The sequence below is a fragment of the Papio anubis genome, chromosome 3, assembly GCF_008728515.1.
Source record: "Papio anubis isolate 15944 chromosome 3, Panubis1.0, whole genome shotgun sequence".
NCBI lineage: Eukaryota > Metazoa > Chordata > Mammalia > Primates > Cercopithecidae > Papio > Papio anubis.
Window position 1 is genome coordinate 59,872,503 of NC_044978.1, and position 15,832 is coordinate 59,888,334.

The 15,832-nt window shown below is 37.2% G+C and overlaps 1 pseudogene across 1 annotated transcript; it reads left to right on the forward strand.

The window, feature by feature from the left end:
* Window positions 1-4,471: 4,471 nt before the first annotated feature.
* On the forward strand, window positions 4,472-5,732 carry LOC101018675 (annotated as a pseudogene). The gene has a single exon (XR_647306.2). The product of XR_647306.2 is annotated as an L-lactate dehydrogenase B chain pseudogene (transcript).
* Window positions 5,733-15,832: the final 10,100 nt, after the last annotated feature.

Consider the following 15,832-nt stretch of genomic DNA (forward strand, 5'->3'; position numbering starts at 1 on the left):
TGAGATACCATCTCACACCAGTTAGAATGGCAATCATTAAAAAGTCAGTGGGAGGCCGAGACGGGCGGATCACGAGGTCAGGAGATCGAGACCATCCTGGCAAACACGGTGAAACCCCGTCTCTATTAAATACAAAAAAACTAGCCGGGCGAGGTGGCGGGCGCCTGTAGTCCCAGCTACTTGGGAGGCTGAGGCCGGAGAATGGCGTGAACCCGGGAGGCGGAGCTTGCAGTGAGCTGAGATCCGGCCACTGCACTCCAGCCTGGGTGACAGAGCGAGACTCTGTCTAAAAAAAAAAAAAAGTCAGGAAACAACAGGTGCTAGAGAGGATGTGGAGAAACAGGAACACTTTTACACTGTTGATGGGACTGTAACCTGGTTCAACCATCGGGGAAGACAGTGTGGTGATTCCTCAAGGATTCTGAGCTACAAATACCATTTGACCCAGCCATCCCATTACTGGCTATATACCCAAAGGATTAGAAACCATGCTGCTATAAAGACACATGCACACATATGTTTACTGTGGCACTACTCACCATTGCAAAGACTTGGAACCAACCCAATGTCCACCAATGATAGACTGGATTAAGAAAATGTGGCACATATACACCATGGAATACTATGCAGCCATAAAAAAGGATGAGTTTGTGTCCTTTGTAGGGACATGGATGCAGCTGGAAACCATCATTCTCAGCAAGCTATCACAAGAACAGAAAACCAAACACCGTATGTTCTCACTCATAGGTGGAAATTGAACAATGAGAACGCTTGGACACAAGAAGGGGAACATCACACACTGGGGCCTGTTGTGAGTTCGGGGGACGGGGAACGGATAGCATTAGGAGATATACCTAATGTAAATGACCAGTTAATGGGTGCAGCACACCAACATGGCACATGTATACACACGTAACAAACCTGCACATTGTGCACATGTACCCTAGAACATAAAAAAAGAACAACATTTTAAAAAATGGTTATATGTTAATACTATTGAGTACAATGCAGTCATACTATATGTGTTGATGCAAAAAGATCCATAAGATATATCACTAAATAAAAAAATTCAAATTGAAAAACACATCATATTATTTTCCCATTTTTGTGATAATATGAAGAAAAGGAGGAGAGATGCATTTATATGTATAGGTAGATACAGGCCAATGCATGGAAAGGAGACTTTAGAATACATAGACAGCATTTTGTACAGGTTACCTCTGGGAAAAAAAAGTTGAAGTTTATGAAAGAAAAGAAAAAAGTAACTTTCCTATTCTCCTGTGTACATTTTTATATTGTCTTCATCTTTTGAAAACAAATTTGTGCTTGTTATTATTTTTATAACCAAAATGTTAAAAACATCAGTAACATCTAGCTTGTGATAATGAGTCTGTTGAGAATGAGCCCAGGGAGAAAGACTATAAAAGTGTAAAATGAAAGCCATTCCTTGCCTACCTGCTCTGCCTTAATTTTTCTTCCCTTTAAAAGGGAAACTCAGAAGATACCTTTTCCAGAAAGCCTATTCCTGCGAACATAATATCAGACTGAGTTTTGTTACTTTTGTTTGAGAATTTTTGCCATACTGATGCATATACATAACTGCGTACATACAAGTACACATATTAGGTTCAACTACATCAAGTAGCCATTTTTGAAGATTACAGATAGTTGATAGTGACAATTCCATATGTTTAAACTCTTTAAAATATCATACCAACACCAGAATTAACTAGAATGGTGTCACTTTCTAGCTCTTTATTTCTAGAAAAACAAAGTTCAGATACCTGTATCCTATTCTTGTCCCTAAACAGATGCTTACATAATTGTACAGCTATAACTCTGTAACTCCTATGCTGTGATATTAAGAAAGTCTTAATTTTAAAAAGACAAAATTAGAAAGTTTGTAAAATTGCATGCAAAATTCAAGCTTCAAAGTTTGCTTTTTCTCAGTTCCTTGAAATCTCCCAGTGGACTTGTCTTCCATCCTATCTTAGCTATTCCTATAGTTATACCTTAGGCATTCACTCCCATCTTTCTAATTCATGCCTTTTAATATCCCAACTCCTACAATATTTCTATCCAACTGGGATTTTCAATCTATTGACTTTAAATCTCACCCACTGAATATGCCTCCTTCTCTCCTTGCTCGGCTTAAATTCCATGGACATCCACTACAATCACTTTCACATTTTCTTGATCATTTCTTGCTCATACTCCTTTGGCTAATCCAGGTTAGGTCCAATTTTTATCCTACTTCATGCCTACACCCAGCTGAAAATGAAAGTGAAAGTGACTGGAGAAAAACACACACCATGCTCACTGACTCCACTTCATATTTCTGACCACAACCCCCAGTGGACCCTAATGCTGCTGGCCATTCACACTGTTTCCAGGACCCATTCAGTCTCCACTATAATAACCTAATATTTCAGCCCGACCTTGTTTCCTCAAACTTCAAACACCTCCATGCCCACCCTCACTCTCTGCTAATGACCTCACTTCTCAATTCACTGAGTAACATTGAAGTAATCAGTGAAGAGCCTCCACTATTGCACCCCTACATCTACCCACCTACCAGTATCTGCGTCCCTTTAACTTACCTTTCTGCCTGTTCCTACCGGTGACCTCTCTGTTCTCTTTCCTGCAGCCAACTCTCCACATGCATGCTTAATTACATCCCCTCTATGGACATAGCCCCAGCCCTTCTCCTTTCTGTCTCTTACATCATTAATTTTTCTTTCTCCTGAATCATTGCTACCAGCATAAAAATTTGTTGTCATATTTCACATATTAGAACAAAACGAAGCAACATTTTATCCTGACCTCACTTTCTATGCCAGCTACTGCCTCATTTCTCACCTCTTATTTAAAGCAAAACTCCATGAAAAGATCATCTGTATTTATTCTCTCCAACTTTCCTCTCCTCCACTTTCCCTACTTCTTTCAGGCTTTATGCCCTATCCCTTACCAAAACACTCCTGCTAAGGTGCCTGTTGATGTACACATGCTAAATATGTCTGACAAATTTCTTTGTCCTATCATCAACATTTGACGTAGTTTATCATGTTATCCTTCCTAACACTTAGTTTATCTCTTGCCTCACTTTTTCTCATCTCTTCTCTTTATAAGTTCATTGAGATAATGATCTCACCCAACTCATGATTTTAAATATCGTCTAAAGAAGATGACTCCCAGATTTAAATCTTTGGCTCAAGCCTCTTTCTTGAATTCCAGATTCATATATCTAATTCCCCATGCAATATCTCCACTTAGATTTCTAACAGTAATCTCATACCTAACATATCCAGGACTAAATTTTGGATACCTCTTCAAAGTTTAGTTTGGAGGATCCTGTCCCTCCCTTGGTCTTCTCCATCAGAACATATTCTATACGTCTAGTTGCTTAGGCCAAAAATCTTAGAATCATCCTGACGCCTCTATTTATTTTACAAATCTAGTTAAGATTATCATTTGTTCACCAATAATTTTTATAGGGAGGAAACAAATTTTCAATGAAAGTTAAAAATCATGTTCCTGATATATAGTCAAGTTATTCAATTTAAAGGGACTACTTTGTGTTATGTTATAAAGCAACAAAATGAGCACTCTTATTATGTTGTTGGCTTCAGAGAAAATTAAATTTAAAAAATCATTGTAGACATTGATTTGCCAATATGTAAAAAAAAAGTCTCCCAAATCAATATTCTGCACTTCCAAGCCAACATATTTTTTATAAGACAGTGAGCAACCATGTATGCAAACTTCAGGTAGAAATATGTTCTTTTCAGTGTTACCTATCCATTTTAGAAAATTTAAAAGTACAGAAGAGTATAAAGAAGAAAGTAAAAATAAAAAATGCTGCCAATGGTTTGGTTTATTTATTTGTTTATTAATAAATTAATTTATTTTGTCCAATATATTTACCTGAATTTCCTCATGCAATTAAATATGATTTTAATATATTATTTCAGTAATTGTGTTGTGTATCATTTGAGATGGAATTGGACCACATAAGAAAAAGTAATAATATAAAACAGTGATTCAAACTAAATAGAAGTTTATTTCTCCCTTACACAAAAGAATTCCTGAGGTTGATGTTTTAAGGTTAGTAGAGCTATTCCATATAGTCAGTAGAGAACTAGCCCCTTCAAGCTCACTTCTCTGCCACTTTCGGGATGTGGTCTTCAGTCATATCAACAAAAGTTGCTCCTAGAACTTCAGCCATCACATCTTATGCCAATTAGTTGCTTAAAGGGCAGAAGAGATGCATGACCCCTCGTTTCTAAGAAAACTTTCCAGAGCACTATGTAACAGTTTGCATCTCATTAACTAGAACTTAATTAGACCAAGTTTTAAGAGACTATGGGAAAAGTAATCATTTTTTAGCTTAGAGTTTGTGTCCACTTAGAATCCGGGATTCTCTTATAAAGGGAAAGGAAGGAATAGATATAGAAAAGGAAGTAATAGACATTGTCTTCTCCGCACTGCTGTTACTGAGGTCTCCAGTGCCTTCTCCCTCCTGTGCAAAATGGCAACTCTTAAGGAAAAATTCATTGCACCAGTTGCGGAAGAAGAGGCAACAGTCCCAAACAATAAGATCACTGTAGTGGGTGTTGGACAAGTTGGTATGGCGTGTGCTATCAGCATTCTGGGGAAGTCTCTGGCTGATGAACATGCTCTTGTGGATGTTTTGGAAGATAAGCTTAAAGGAGAAATGATGGATCTGCAGCATGGGAGCTTATTTCTTCAGACGCCTAAAATTGTGGCAGATAAAGATTATTCTGTGACTGCCAATTCCAAGATTGTAGTGGTAACTGCAGGAGTCCGTCAGCAAGAAGGGGAGAGTCAGCTCAATCTGGTGCAGAGAAATATTAATGTCTTCAAATTCATTATTCCTCAGATCGTCAAGTACAGTCCTGATTGCATCATAATTGTGGTTTCCAACCCAGTGGACATTCTTACATATGTTACCTGGAAACTAAGTGGATTACCCAAACACCGCGTGATTGGAAGTGGATGTAATCTGGATTCTGCTAGATTTCGCTACCTTATGGCTGAAAAACTTGGCATTCATCCCAGCAGCTGCCATGGATGGATTTTGGGGGAACATGGCGACTCAAGAGTGGCTGTATGGAGTGGCGTGAATGTGGCAGGTGTTTCTCTCCAGGAATTGAATCCAGAAATGGGAACGGACAATGATAGTGAAAATTGGAAGGAAGTGCATAAGATGGTGGTTGAAAGTGCCTATGAAGTCATCAAGCTAAAAGGATATACCAACTGGGCTATTGGATTAAGTGTGGCTGATCTTATTGAATCCATGTTGAAAAATCTATCGAGGATTCATCCCGTGTCAACAATGGTAAAGGGGATGTATGACATCGAGAATGAAGTCTTCCTGAGCCTTCCGTGTATCCTCAATGCCCGAGGATTAACCAGCGTTATCAACCAGAAGCTAAAGGATGATGAAGTTGCTCAGCTCAAGAAAAGTGCAGATACCCTGTGGGACATCCAGAAGGACCTAAAAGACCTGTGACTACTGGGCTCTAGGCTATAGAAATTTAAAAACTACACTGTTATTAACTCTGAGCCTTTAGTTTTCATCTGTGTACATGGATCGCGGTTTGCTTTGATCTTCTTCAATGTGTGAATTTGGGCTCATAGAATCAAAGCCTATGCTTGGTTTAATGCTTGCAATATGAGCTCTTGAACAAATAAAATTAACTATTGTAGTGTAAAAAAAAAAGAAAAGGAAGTAATAGTCTATGCCCCAAAGATTTGATGTGTAAAGAAAAGAAGTAATTTATTTAATAAAAGCCCTTACTTTTTTTAACATTTTGTGTCCTATTTTTGAATTTATAATAAAACACTTTATTATACAATAAATTTAATTGTATAAATAAGTTTTTATCTGAATCACATAGTAATCCTAATTATACCAAAAAACCTCAAAATTTAATATAGATACTAAGTTGGCAGGGTTGTATTTGCTTTTTTAATTTTAGAGAAAACATATGTCAAATTATAGACCCAAACACAAATTCTACATCTAGCACCATTATATGACAATGTGATATTTTAGTTATTTGAAGAATTGTAAAAGTATCAACATAAAAGTAATTTATGTCCATAAATATATACACACACACACACATATATATGCAAATAATCTATTTTAAAAATTATTCAAAGAAATCCCAAATGTTTTTCCCCATCTAGGAAGACTAATTGACCTTCCTTCAAGTGGCTATTGTAATCTCATTCAATTTTTCGATCCACTTCTCACTCAGATGCACATGCACATTATATTGATAAAACCAATGCTTGCACTAGTATAAGATACTTCCAAAATTCAATTTATTAATGTATTTTACAAACTGACATATGGGTAAAACAATATACCAAGTAAAAATAAACACCCAGCTTCTCCAAGTTTCTGAAAAGAAAAAAAGACAGGAACAAACATCTTCACATCCCTTATGTATTAAAAGGCATACTTCCATTAGAAAAAAAAATTTAAAAACTACTAACATCTCTTACCCTGGTTGATAACATTTTAAAAATATGAGAATGCTTGCAGTTTTGGTTTATTAGCAGAAATATTAGTTTAAAACTTATAGAAAAATTCCATTCTTCAAATTTTATGCAAATGCTTAAATTTGATTTGTCCTTTCCCATTTTAGTATCTAGTGAGGCAGCCTGTTATGAACATAAGCAATCTATTCTCATGATGCATTGCTTCTTTGCAGTAGGGTTTAATGCTTAAGGATATAGAACATGAGTCACATCTTTGATTTTGACCTAGTTTGAAGACTTATTTCATTCTCATTAAGCTCTTCTCATAGGTAAAATAATGAAGTATACTACTCTTGAATCACTTCTCTAAAGAGCTATGATTTTTTGCGTGTATATATATTTAGAGATTGGAAGGTCTGATGATAACAAACACAAAGTCAAAACATCACTGTATTTCTTTAGTGCTGGCCACTTGGGAAAGTTCTCATTACAGAGTGACAGCCACAGGCCATTTTCCCTGTTAAACTCAGATGAAAACTAAGCTACTTTGATCCAATCCTTTTGAAAAGATAAGACTGGTGTTATGGTTAAAACCTCAGCTGACAGATTTCAAATAGGACCACAGTTTGAATCTATGGGGTTTAAGAGAAAGAACAAAGAACTTCTGAATCTGCTTATAATGGAGCAGCTCATTTTAATGGAATAAACTGCATGGAAACTACACTTTTCTTATCAAATGAGGCATCATTTACTTTTACAGGACAGTCTTAATTGCTCAAGTCACTTGGTTAGAATATTATTCAGGCTAACTACCTGTCAGCTATCATTAGAAACATTAATGGCACTTTTAAAACCACTTATTCCTCAAAACTTCCTTTGTGGACTGTCTCGCAAAATGACACCCAATTGCTGGCACACAATAAAATGCTGTAGTAATATTTGAGGGGTAGGGGCAGCACAACCAAACCACAATACATTGGGAATACTCAATTTTATGCAAAAGCATGTGACTTGGCTTACTAGTGATGTCTCAAGATGCCCCACTCTCTCTTCAGCCCCTCCACACTCACTGGTTGCTGGAGGAGGTGCCGGCCCTTCAAGAAAGTGCCCACTCATTGATTCCAGTGAGGACTTCTGACCCCTCTCCCTTGCTGATCTCTAACTCCAGTAAGTAATGGATTCACCATGAAGCTCATAAAGCTTAAGCTTTGGGACTTTTCATGGGCATAGTCCCTTTCCAAGTACCTGCACCCAGTTGTTAGTCATAATTACATAAGCATTTTTTTCCACAGTTCCTTCCTCTTTCCCTTCCCTATATAATCCTCAGGCCACATACAAAACCTAGATTCGTCTAGGATATTCATATTTATGAATGAAGGTTCAAATGTATGAATTCATATGTATGGAAAACAGAAGATTTAGCTTTAAATTAAATCTAGATCAGAAAAAGCCATGAGAAGTATAATCCACATTCACACACATTTGGTCTCCATTCAAATGATGCTGTTGGAAGAGGTCTTCCCAACTACATTATTTAAAGAATTATCCTAGACCCCTCCTGTCACCCCAGTTCCTTGTTTTCCATTTAGTGGCACTTGTAACTAGCTCCTTGTTTTGCATTTTAATACTTGTAACTAGCTACATTATATAATACATTTATTTATTTTCTTCCTCCCTACTGTAATGTGATCTCCAAATGGACTCCAAAGGGACTCCAAAAGAGAGTTCGTATGTTTTTTATCACTAAGCTCCAGCATCTAAAATAGTGGTCAACACACAGGCTAAGGTGAGCATATAACTGATTGTCCAAACAATAAGTCTTGATACTAAAAGGGAGCATTAGAATAATTACACCAGAATATCAACTGCAAACTCTGCGAGTTCTAGGAAACTGGAACCAAAGTCAGCCTACCCTAAAACCACATTGAGTGTATTGCCACTAAGCAAGAGGAAGTGAAAGAAAATGATTTGATACTAGAATGGCTCTCTGATCTCAGATCTGGCTTAAATCAACTCCTTGTTCTAAGGGTTGGAGGAAACCTTTCACTTGGAAAACTCTCTTTAGTGCATATTCTGCTTCCTGTCACTCAATGTTCTCAATGGGGAGCTATTTATCCCCCTTCCCCAACCTACACAGAATAGATTTAGCAATATCTGAAGACATTTGTGGTTGTCATAGCAGGGAGGGTGCCACTGGCTTCTAATGGGTAGAGGCCAGGAATGCCGCTAAACATCCTACAATGCGAAAGTCAACCCTCATCCCCAACAAAGAATAATCTAGTGCTAAATGTCAACAATGCTGAGGACAAGAAACCATGTAGTAACCAAAGAAGAAATTATCCATAATAATAAGCATTCCCATTCAGTTCCAATTTAATACTATTATTCTTCCCATTAAATATTCTAATTTTTAATATTGTTGAAAAATTAAGCATTCTTGAAGCCTTTTTTTTTTTTTACCTTGACCCAAATCAGAGCTGCTCCTCTTAGACATGACTTGTTAAGGGAATAGAAGGGGCCATGAAAGAAGAGTGATTTGCAAAGGTAGGAAAAGTTTGGAAATATTGCAAATTAAATTAATATCCTTAAGGAACCTAGAGCATATTGAATAGAGTGTGACTATCACATAATATCCTGTTATTTATAGATAATAGAAATTTAGCAACCTTACCAAATAATAATAATGCATAAGCTTTAGCATGTTTATTATGCTTCAGAATTTTTTACATGTATGGTGTTATTTGATCCTTGAAGATGCATTCAGGTATTATGATCCCTAATAACAATGAACTTAGCAACAAAAATGATTACTTGATTGCCTATCTAGAAGGAGACAAATCAGTGTAATGACCTAAAAAAGAAAAGGATAAAAAAACTTAACTTTCATCTGGTATCCAGTGTGTGCAACCTAGTTCACGTTCTTTCACTGAATCCTCACACCCATCTTATGAGGTATCATTATTTCCATTTTACTACTTAAGGAACAGATGTTGTGGCATGCTTATCTTGGTCAAGGCTTAAAACCTAGGTCTCCTCAGACTTTATGTAAACCTCTTTCCAGAAAACTATGTTGCTTCTCTATTTATGTGAACTCCTTTTGCTTATTTTTATTCATTTATTCACTCATTTAATTCAGTGCATATTAATATTTAAAATTACCCACAAAATGTGAGACACAATCCTAGGCCCAGGGAAAACAGCCTTGAACAAAACGAAGTGTCTGCCTAAAGGGAATTTAATTGCACTTAAAAACGAAACAAAACAAAAAACTTGCTTAGATATTCATTTTCTTCTCCGTGAGAACTGAGCCATTACCCAGTCATTCACCCTGAGAGCACCAGCTGGCACATGGTGTCGAGGGCTGTTGGGAAATTACTGTGTAACTCTTTACAAATTATTTTTGCTATGTTATGTTGTTTTGAAAATGTTATGATGTTAAAACAGCGAGGTAAACTCTTTTAGAATTTCTCAGACTGCCTTAGAAAACTAAGTTACTGACAGTACCACTGCTCCTTCTTTATGCAAAGCAAACTTTAAGGAAGCCCTAAATTGGAGGAATAAAAGAAATGAGCCCATCAGTTTAAATAAGTACAAATAATCAGGGTAATCTAGAAAAAAATTATAGGAACAGACATGAAAAAAGTCTAAATTGTCAGCAACAGGAAGAAACCATGTAATTCTATTATGTAATTAACTGTCCTTGGCAATATGTTATCTGAAGAACAGTACACATATTATGAAAAGGCTTTCAGTTTTTGCCTTGTCTGAGTCAAGTAAAAGGAAACAGAACAGGTCTTCTGAATTTGGATCATAAGTCTAAGTTCTACTTATAATTCCGATTGAAATCATTTACGTGCCTACTATCTAAAATAAATAAAGAAATATACAACATGTCAAGTGATGGCAAGTGTTATGAGGTTAAGGAGGGTGAAACACCAAGTGATGGAAGATTCTATTTTTGATGAGGTGTTAATGGAAGGACTCTCAGATAAAGTGACATTTGAACAGACTTCAAGGAAAGAGTAAGCCATGTTCACAGCTGGAAAGAGTGTCCAAGGCCACCCCCGCCACAGCCCCCTTCCATCGCCAAAAAAATAAGGGGGAAGAAAAAAAAAAAGCTGACCATGCAAAATATTTGGAATGGATGAGATAAAGTCAGAAAGAAAGGCTGTGAAAAGATTACACAGGACCTTGAAGGCCATGTTAAGGATGGATTGAGATGGGAAGCAAGGACCAGGCAAACTTCTGTAAAAGATTACACTTGCTGCTGCGCAGAAGGAGGAAGCAGGTTTTGTGGGACAAGAATGAGATCAGGAAAACCAGTTAGATTACTTTCCTAGGGTGAAGGCAATGAGGAGTGGGCAGAGTTCTAGACATATTTCAAAATCAGAGCACGTAGGATTTGCATGGATGGGATGTGGGATGTGAGAGCAAGAGAGGAGTAAAGAATGACTTCAAGATGTTTGGATTGAGCAACTAGCAGAATAAACTCCATTTACTGAGATGGGAAAGACTTCTGGAGGAACAGATTTTCAGAGGAAATTCAAAAATTCAGTTTTTGAGGTGTTAGATTTGCAATGTCTAATTAACATCTAAAGGCAGGTGTCGAGTTGAAAATTCAATAGGAAAGTCTGGGATTCAGGATTGAGATCAGGGCTAGACATATAAAATTGGAACTCCGCTAGGAATAGATGCTTTGTAAAGCCCTACGATTGGATAAGAAAACAGAGAGAGGGAAAAGTTGAAGACTGAGCCCTAGGTCACCCCAATACTTGGCATTTGGGAAGTTGAAGTTAATCCAGCAAAAGAATGAAGAGCAGTGAGTTGTGAGGAGAACTAAGAAAGAGCCCAAAGAAAATGTTTCCAGGAAGAAAAGAAATGTTGAACAACATCAATTCTCCTGAGTAAACGCTACATGGACCATTGAGTTTGCAAGACATGGGTTATTACAGACATTGATAAGAGTACTTCCTGTTGAATGAGAGACACAAAATCCCATTGAAATGGATTAATGGAACAAGCAGAAGTGACAAAAACTATAGGCAGCTATTTGAGGAGTTTTTATGTCAAGGGGAACAATGGAAATGATATGGGGTTTGAGAGAGGAATCAAAGGCAGTTTTGGGGTTTTTTTTTTTTTTAATGAGAGATACTACAGATAAAGATTATGACTCTTTCTTTCTTTCTTTTTTTTTTTTTTTTTTTTTTGAGACAGGGTCTTGCTCTGTTGCCCAGGCTGGACTGCGGTGGCACAATCTCAGCTCACTGCAACCTTTGCTTCCTAGGCTTAAGCAATCCACCTTCCTCAGTCTCCCAAGTAGCTGGGACTACAGGAATGCACCACCATTCCCAGCTAATTTTTGCTTTTTTTTTTTTTTTGTAGACATAAGTTTTCCCTATGTTGCCCAGGCTGGTCTTGAACTCCTGAGCTCAAGGGATCCACCCACCTTGGCCTCCTAAAGTGCTGGGATTACAGGCGACTCTTAAATTTAAATGCAAAATTTTTCATATTGATTTCAGTATTATTTCCACATAAAAGAGACCATCAATATGGGTAGGTTATCAGCCGGGAATAAGATGGCCATGACCCTTGATATCTGCCTCTCTTTCAAAATCCTGGAATCCATTTATCCATTCCGTTTTCACCCACATTCTTATTGGGTATTTACGATATGGTAGAAATAGTACAAGGCACTGAAGATAAAAGGTTAAAAAGAAATACAGACAAGGGGTCTGTCCTCATCAAGGACTTCCATGTAGTCTAACATGGAAGATTGACACTAAACAAGAGAAAAGCCAGTTATTTATTTTAAAAAGGGGAGCACAGGGGTTCGTGTGGGTCTTTCCCTTGCCCAGAAGTGAGGATGGAATTCCAGCCAAGGAAAGCCTCCTTGCAAAGGCCTGAGGAATAAGTCTGAACTAGCCAGATAAAGGAGCAAGTGCAATGAGATCTTTCCCTGTAGCTAAGGAAAGAGCTTGTGGAAGGGTCTGAAGTTAGAACTTGCAGCATTGCAGGAGCCAAAGGAAATCCAATGTGACAGGAATAAAAAGAGTGAAGGGCCAGAAAATGAGATGGGCCTGAGAAGAGTCAAGGTCAGAGTCCTGAAGAGCTTTATTATCCACATTAAGAATTTAAGGTTAAGCACAGAGAGATGCAAACAGATTTCTGTTTTTATATTGGCCTTCTGACAAACTCTTTCCCACCTATATAAATGTTTTCTTCTCTGCTTGAAACACTCTCTCCACACCTTTCACATAACTGATTTATTACCATCCTGAAGATCTCAGGCTTTGAATCCCTGAGGGTGTATAATACGTCCTCAATAAATAAGTTTAAGTGTAAGTGATTTATTGGATATAGTCACAAAAGAAGAAGGAAAAATCAAAGATTTTGCCGAACTTTCCAGTTTGAGCACCAGGAAAGATAGGAGATATTGGTGAATCAGCAAGTTTTAAGAGAAAAAAAAGTATGTGTTAATATTTAATATATTGATTCAAAGATGCCTGGGGTTAAAAAGAGGGAGAATTAAACTGGAGGCAAGACTTCAGAGTCTGCACATATAAATAAAAATAGCTAGCCTTGAGAAAGGATAAGCATTCACTGTGGAAAGTGAAGAGAGTGAGAACAAATATCTGTGAGGAAGAGGAAGAAAGGGCAGTAAAATATCTGATAACAATGGGAATAATCAGTAAGAAAACTAGGAAAATGTGGTGTTGTGGGAAGACGGTGTTTCAAGTAGTAGAAAATGTTCAACAGTGGCCAGTGCTATGAAACCATCAAAGTAAAGGATGAATGTGCCCACCGGATTTTGGGACACAAAAGTCTTCAGTGACAATAGATGGGAGCAGTTTGTGTATGGTCAGCGGCAGATTTCTGCCAGTCGAGATGTGAATGAATGGCAAGTGCCAATAATTCCTCAAAGGTGTCAATTGTAAGAACAGTGAAAGTTCACTGGCTGGTGGATTGGGAGATTGGTTAGTTATTTTTTAAGATTAGAGATAACAGAGCACATGTAAATTCCGATTGACAGGAATCTAAGGTAGAGAGATAGTAAAGATTCAGAATTCTTAGTGTCACAAGGCCCTTCACAAGTTGAAGAATATAGGGGCTAGGGAGAAAGTAGACACAATAGTCTTGCATAGGAAGTTATTATCGGATGGGTTCCTATTTGTCTGTGAAGTAAGCTGGTCTAAATAACTGCTAACCTCTTTACCTCTTACCTGAACTATTGCAAGAGTTTCCTAAGTCCTTCGTAACCCCAGGCTTGTCCCCATGTGAGTCAGTCTTCCCTATTGAAGAGTCTTCCTTCTTCCACCTCCATCCTCCTTCCTCTGCATTTTGTGTTTGTCATCTGTGTCCCTAAAAATATATTGCCCTTCTCACATTGTATTATTAGGTACCCTTATTATTAATAAGCTACTGCCATTTAAAACAGTATTCTCCTTGGTACCTAGTCAAGTATCTAACACATAATAGTTGCTCAATAGAGGTTTCTCGAATATATTAACTTTGAGAAACTATCATAGAGAATGTGTTTAGATAAACTGTTTAACTTGATTAATAAGTAAATAAGCCCACATTCTAATGTTCCTTTAAATCTTGTTCCAAATTATATTTGTCTTTATCCTCTAGGAACTGCTTTTGAAAGTTATACAATTATACTTTAATAAATTAGTGAGATATTTTTAAATATCTACTTATGCTGCGAACTATCTAGGTCAACCAAGCCTGCTTTAAGATCATCTCTCTTACCCAATGATAACACCGACATCTAGTGGTTATTAATCTGAATCTTGGTTATCTATTTCATTCTCTCAAAGGACAAAGCTAGCTTAAAAATTTTGAAGCGCAATGTAAGTACTGGCTCACATATTACAGATATTGTTAGTCAAATTCAGAAAACGATAGTTACAATGGAGAGTATTTTTTAAATGACTCATCTTCTGTAAAGAAACATGAAGCATGAATCTAGAATGTGAGCTGCAAAAGGTTTCTAATTGAGGGTCCGACTCAGTGGAACCTGGAGTGTTTTCTGTAGAACTCTGGTTACACAAGGCCTTAAAAAGTATGCACAATGGAGATGCTGCAGTCAAATAAAATACATATCCAACTTTTCAACTCCACCCCACTCCTTTATTTAGCTGCATAGCACGTTGCACTATCTGACATACTGTTTATTTCACTTATTTATTTGCTTATTGTCTGTGTTCGCCACTGGAATGTGACCTCCATATAGGCAAAGGTTTTACATTGTTTTTCCTCCTTGAAGTAGTTTCAGAACTTAGAAGAATGCTTGGCCTATAATAGAAGCTCAATGAAATATGTGTGATTGAATGACATAAATTTGAGAAATACTGGGTTGAGCAAAACTGAACAAAGTATCTACCGGAGGAAGTCTCAGGGCCATTAATATGCTAATGTGCATCATGAATTTTACAGGGAGGCATGTAACCGTCCCCAAATATCCTTCCCTCTGCCCCCATTGTTCATAGGACAGGATTAATGCTCTACTGAGCACATCTTTGCAAAGGCTGGTCCATATCATGGACCTAAGGCCTGAATTTATTAACATTAAATTCTGTGGTTCCTGCCATACTCTACAGTACTCATATTGAAATTAACACACTATGTAACACTAAATTGAAAACACAGAGAAGAAATTGCACCTTTGATATTGAGTCAAATAATATATAGAGAAAACAAAACTTATGGCCCATGACTGACTACATTTAAATGATATTTATCTGAATCCAATCTCCTTCTGACTCCAAGGATTATCCAAATAGAAGTTTGAGTTACATGTGAAATAAAAGAAAGAGATTGTCATGTGAAGAAATAAAGGTTACATAGAACAGCATGGCACAGTAATTCCTCTCATACATCAGAGAAAGCACAGACATGATCCATAAGAAAGACAATCATTTCAACTGCTACTTATTTAAAGCAGCAAAAATCCTGTATGATAACCTTTAGGGATGATGCTTGCAAAAATACACAATGGAAGAACATGACCTCTAAGCATCTGAGTCCCATTTTACTTTAGCAAAGCCCTTTCTGTTTTATTCCACTCTTATTTTAGTGGCTGCATGGGGAATATAGATGATCCTTTCCGGAAACTGATTGCATGGTTTTGTCATCACAGCATGCTTGCTATCTTTCATGGGGAGAACAGGTCGTTCGCATAGCCATGCACAGTTTGTTAAATCCTTAGGAAGGTTGAGAAATGCAGTATAAAACTAAGGTGGCACTATCCATTACAAGGCAGAGCTTGAGTCTGCACAGAAAAGTTAAATTGCCTGTCATCTTTTCACATGTTGAG